The sequence below is a fragment of the Marmota marmota genome, unplaced genomic scaffold, assembly GCF_001458135.2.
Source record: "Marmota marmota marmota unplaced genomic scaffold, marMar, whole genome shotgun sequence".
NCBI classification, from domain to species: domain Eukaryota; kingdom Metazoa; phylum Chordata; class Mammalia; order Rodentia; family Sciuridae; genus Marmota; species Marmota marmota.
In genome coordinates, this window is record NW_025999896.1 from 84,258 (window position 1) to 90,257 (window position 6,000).

The window sequence follows — 6,000 nt, forward strand, 5'->3', positions numbered from 1 at the left end:
GCCTAGCATGTGTGAGCCCCTGGGTTCAATACCTCCTGCAAAAAAAAAAAAAAAAAGCATTGAGGTACCTACAGACTTGAATTTCCTATTGGTATTACCTATTTTAAAAAGAAAATTGAAAAGGAATAAGTTGCAAATTATTCCGGGTTAGAAAAGCCTGATCTTTAAAAAAAATCCACAAATAGAAGCAAAAAATTGTAATCAAATTTTAAATTATCATGACAAAATTCTAAATATATGCAAAAGTAGGGTTAGTAATATGCTGAACTCCTATATAATCATTTCTCAGATTAAACAATTATCACTACATGGCCAATCTTGTTTCAATTAGACTTTTGTTCATTATCCATTTGTATCCTAAAATATAGTAACTTTTTAAAATGCACAAACATGCCAGGCACTGTGGTGCACACCTATAAACCCTCCCAGCTCAGGAGGCTGAGACAGGAGGATCTCAAGTTCAAAGCCAGCCTCAATAATAACAACAACAACAACAAAGTGAGGCACTAAGCAACTCAGTGAGATGCTGTCTTTAAATAAAATACAAAATAGGGCTGGGATGTAAGGAAAAATAATAAGGGAGACACAGAGACAAGGTGCAGAGGCAGGAAAGTGGCTGATTATCCAAGTGGCCACGTTTATTTATACCAATAGTTTACATTAGGTCATTAGTACCATAACTACATTATTGTTTAGAGCGTCAGTAAGGTTGCTTATTCTGCAGTTAGATTCAGAGTTACAATATGCAACATAAGGAGCTTTGGGCAGCTTTTAAGAAAATCCATTGTATAAAGGTACTATTTCATGGACAGATTTAGGTTCAGTGAAACATTGTGGTTTTCTAACAAGAGAGTCCCTATATTCCCAGGAGCTGTGTGCCTGAGATGAAGGTCAAAGCTGATAAGAGCTACCTCATGAAGGACATTGCTACAGCAGCCAGGCATCCCGTGTCTTTACACAGTTTCCCAGCAGCCAAGCATTCTGAGTCTTTGCACAGAAACTTCCAAGGAGCCAGGCATTCTGTGGCTTTGCACAGAAACTTCCTAGTTACCAAGCATGCCACAATCACGAAGTTTATCAGAGACCCCAATCCCAAACACAGAACCCCTACACTAGGGTTATGGCTCAGTAGTGGAGTGCCTCTGAGTTCAATCCCTGGTACCCCTCCCCCCCAAAAAAGTGCACAAACACTACCATTATTTCATTTACAAAATAATGATAATACCTTATGTTTTGGTTAGCTTTTGTGTCACTAAACGATCTGTCAAGAACACATAGGAAGAAAATTTTATTTTGGTTCATGGTTGTACAGGTTAATTCTCTGACCAGCTGACTACATTGTTCTGGGCCCACAGTGAGGCAGAATCTCATGGCAGAAGGTGTGACAGAGGAAAGCAGCTCTGACATGGCAGTCAGAAGCGGAGAGTTCCTTTCACCGGAGACAAAAATATAAACCCCAAAGGCATGCCCCCAGTGGCCTACCTCATCCAGGGAATCCTACCTGCCCACAGTTACTGCCTAGTTAATCCATATGAGTAGATTAATCCACTGATTAGGTCACAACTCTCATCATCTGATCATTTCATCTGTGAAAATTCTTGTATTATCTTATACTTAAGCCTTTGGGTGACATCTCATATCTAAACTATAACATTCTACCATGGCCCCCCAAAATTCATTGCAACTTCACGATGCAAAACACATTCAGTCAATTTCCCAGAGTCCCCATAGTATAAACAGTCCCAGCATTGCCCAAAAGTCTGAGTCCAAAATTTTCTTTGAGGTTCAAGGCAAACTTTTTCCCTGCAAATATGTACATTTTTTCCAGAAGCAGAATCGCTAAAGTAGGTGCATCAGGGCAGTTATCAAGAGCCCTGCACTGCTGCAGTCTGGCTGCAGCAAAATAACTGGGGGGTGACTAGCAACTTGTGTACATTGATACAGCAGGAGTAAGAGCCGTTTATTGTAGGACCGGAGCGGTATATATACATTCCACACAGCTTATCTTAATTAACATAAACTCGATACAGCAGTCAACCAATTAGGAATCTCCACACTTAATGGCTCGCTGGCGTTACTTCACAAACCACTCCCTCTGGCAAAATGCCAGGCGCCATCCAGCCTTGTTTACAGACTCTAACATTTGCCAGGCACCATCCTGACTTGTTTACAGACCTTAACATTGCACTTTACAGAACACCCTTTGCTTGTGGGCAAAGAAGTAAGCTCTGGGAAGCAGCCTGCTGGAGACAGGTGACTGTGCTGTCAGCTGATACATCAGAAGAACTGGTATTATGTGCCACAGATTCTGACAGTTGAAGTAGGAGGAAGTTAGTTTTTGCAGCTATTTATGGAGTTGGTCCAATGAAAGTGCCAGCTGATGATCTACCTATCATAGCCATCTACAACAGCTTTCTACAACACCTGGGTTTCTTTAGAAACTGTGAAGAGGCACTTGGTAGATGAGAAAGGGCAGCTTTTGCAAGTAACCCCCCCAACACCTGCATCCCAGGTCCAGGATCTGCACAGTGCCCGGCCAGTGCCTTCTAGTCCTCAGAGCGGTGACTCCACAGGCTCCCCAGCCTGAGTGCTGGAGGACAGCACAGGCCAGGCCAAGGAGGGGCTGTGGTCAAGAGCTGGGGCTGGGTGAGGGAGGCTGAGGCTCCTGGCAGAGAGAGGGGAGCAGTGTCATGCAGAGGCAAGGCAAGGGGAGATGCCCGGAGCCTTGAAAGAGTTCCCTGTTTCCTGAGAGGAGTGTCTGCAGAAGTCAGCTCCATATATGGTCTCATATGGGAAGTGGATAAAAACTTAATTTTAGTCATAAAAGGAAGGCTTATGGGGAGGAGGCAGCAGGGCTCTGGATGCAGCACCCAGGGCTGTAGATGCGGCACCCAGCTCAGAGACCCTCCCTGCCTGCCTCACTTGGCGGCTGCATCAGGTGTAGAAATTGTTGCAGCTTTAGGAAGGGCTTCTCAGAGGGGGTGTCATAAAGATATGTGCCACAGTGGCTCTTATTCTGCCAGGAAGACACTGCATCTTTATGTCACGGTGTGTGGGGTACGTGTGGTCCTTCCCCAGGTTGTGGCCCATGTTGCTGTCTGCCTTTGGACAAGTGTTAGTCCTGTTAACGGCTTCTCATTTTCTGAGCCTTCAGAGGTCTGCTGTCAGCCCACAGAACCAAGTGTCACTGCCATTCTAACTTGGGCTTCATCTCAGGCTCTGTTCATTAGTGTTTCTTGCTGAGACCTGTGCAGCTTTGCCTAAGCCTGCTGCAGGTTTTCTCCTGTGAATGTATGGTGCCTACCCCTGAAGCCCACCCAAGTGACTCCACCTTGGCCAGCTCAGGCTCCTGGGCATGAGGGGGATGCAAGCCACTGGCCAAATGAAACCCACTGAGTTCCAATGTCCATCCTTCTGGCTGTTCACCTGTGGACGGCTCTGCAGGGCTGGTGCTCAGCACACTGACACATATCCTGACAGCCTAGCAGTGACCATCCCCCCATGGATATTGGGAATGAAGTCAGAGAGGAGGGAGGTGGGGCTCAGAGCCCTGTGGCACCACTTCTTAGCCCTGTATCCTGAGGCAAGAGTCCCTGTTTCTCTGGGCCTCCACTTCTTATTAATAAAATGGTAATGCCAGCAGTTCTTACCATGTGATTGTTCTTCCACAGTTGTGTGTCTCATTGATGCATGATTTATCTTTTAAATTTTTATTTTTTTATTTTTCTGGTAATGGGGATTGAGCCCAGGGGACTCTACCACTGAGCTGCACCCTCAGCCCTTTTAATTATATTTTGAGACAGACTCTCACTAAGTTGCTGAAGCTGACCTACAACTTGTATCCTCCTGCTTCAGCCTCCCCAAGTTGCTGGGATTACAAGCCCCCAGCTAGCTGACACAGTTTTTATAGAGACTTGACTTAGTCAATGATGAAGATGCTCCACACACACAAAGCAGCCTCTAGTCCACCAAGGCAGTCATGGAGACTCTGCTTTGGAAGCAAGAGTCTAGCAAATCTGAAGTAGCAACCCTGAAAATCCTCTGCTTCTAGGAACTAAACACATGAAGCTACATGTCTGAGCTGGCCAAAAGGACAGGACACCTCCAGGATCCAGGAAGGAGGAACATGGTTGAGGGATGGTGGGCTCAGAAGCCAACACTGCATGCAGCCTTGGGCATGGATGCCATTTGCAAGGCCCTGGCAGCCTGAGTGTTACAGGGCAGAGGACATGAACTTATGAGATACATAGGACTGGAGACTAGAATTGGAAGCACACATGGATTCTGGATTTCCAAGACTGCAAATTCAATGAGAATGTTCTCCTAAAACTTCCTACCTAGCAGCAAGAGATGAGAAGGAAGCTGACCTCTTCGACTAAGGAATGAAGGGGAAGAAAATACTTCCTCCTAAGAACCAGGACGAACGCCCTCATGTTGGTTTAGAATTTATGCCATCCACACCTTAGAGGCAGTCCAAGCCACATAGTTATACAGAAAATATAACTACTACTCTAGGAGGATCAGCAGGACCAGTGAGACCCAGAAGGCCTTCAGCTCTATCCCCCAAAGAACAGCCCTGGATTGTCCATACTAAGAGATGTCACATCCAAAAATGGCATCAGCAGAGACACCCCTCTCCTAAAGTCAAAATGATACATAAGCCTCAAGAATATAGGAAAAAGTACCACAACGTGATGAAAATAAGAGGAAGGGATTACTAACTGTGCAAGCCAAAAAATCAAATGGTGCTGAAAAAAAAAAAAAAACCAATAGAATTAGCATCAGTTAAGCTAAATATTCTTTGAAAAGATTAACCTCACAGGGAAAACTTCAACATGCAAAACAAGACAAAGCAGAGAAAAGGCATAAATAAAGAACACTAAGAATAGAAAAGGAGCCAAGTGAAGAACAAATGAGGGAATTCAATAATTAAGAGTGGGAAGGGGTGGACTTGTTCAGTGCATACTGTATGCGTGTATTGAAACGTCACACAAAACCCCATTAATATGTAAAGCTAATGCATGCTGATCAAAAAATTTAAAAAGGAAAAAATAAACAGGAACAATTAAAATGAATAATATAAAAGAAAAAAGGTGGCCACAATTATACTCCAAGAATTTATATATTATTAAAAGTTTCTCAATACAATGAAAAGGATTGAAAAGACTAGAAATCATTGAAGAGATGAAGGACTTAGGCTTACAACTTTGGGACAGTTACTTGATTTCTCTCAATCTGTTTTTACTCTTATACTATGGGGAAGAAATGGTTTCTTTGTGGAAACTTCTATGGACTGAAATAGATGTATGAAACACTTAGGACTGGGCTTGTTCCTCACTAAATGTTGATTTTTATTTTTTTGCAAGAATATCCATTACATCCTTATAATACTGAAAAAGTGGGAAAACATATTTAAATATTTATTAAAACACTTATTGATAAGGAAATGATTAAATAAGCCACAGAAGATATATAGGACCTAGTATTCTGGACCTGAGATTAAAAATGAATACATTCTATTTGTAGCGAAAAGATCTCCTACATGTCTTTTTTAATGCAAAAAAAAAAAGGAAATTGCAGAATAGTATATAGTGGAAGATACTATTTATGTTTCAACAAGAGACAGGGAGAGAGATTGAAGGGACAACTGGGGTGGCAGTGGAGGTTGATTTGGGTGGGTGAAGGAAAATTTTTATCCTTATTTTTGAATTTTCACAATGAAAGTGGTTGGTATAATATAGGGGGTAAAATTCAAAAATTTTAAAACACTTTTAAAATAACTAGATCTTTACTGAAGTTTCCTGGGGAGGAGTCTGCAGGGCTATATTACAGTACATTCAACAAAACCTCCTTAATACCCTTCAAAGGGAAAATTCACTATAACCAAACCATGGAACCAGCCTAGGTGACCATCAACAGATAAATGGGTAAAGAAAATGTGGAATATATATACATATATATATATATATATATATATATATATATATATATACACACACA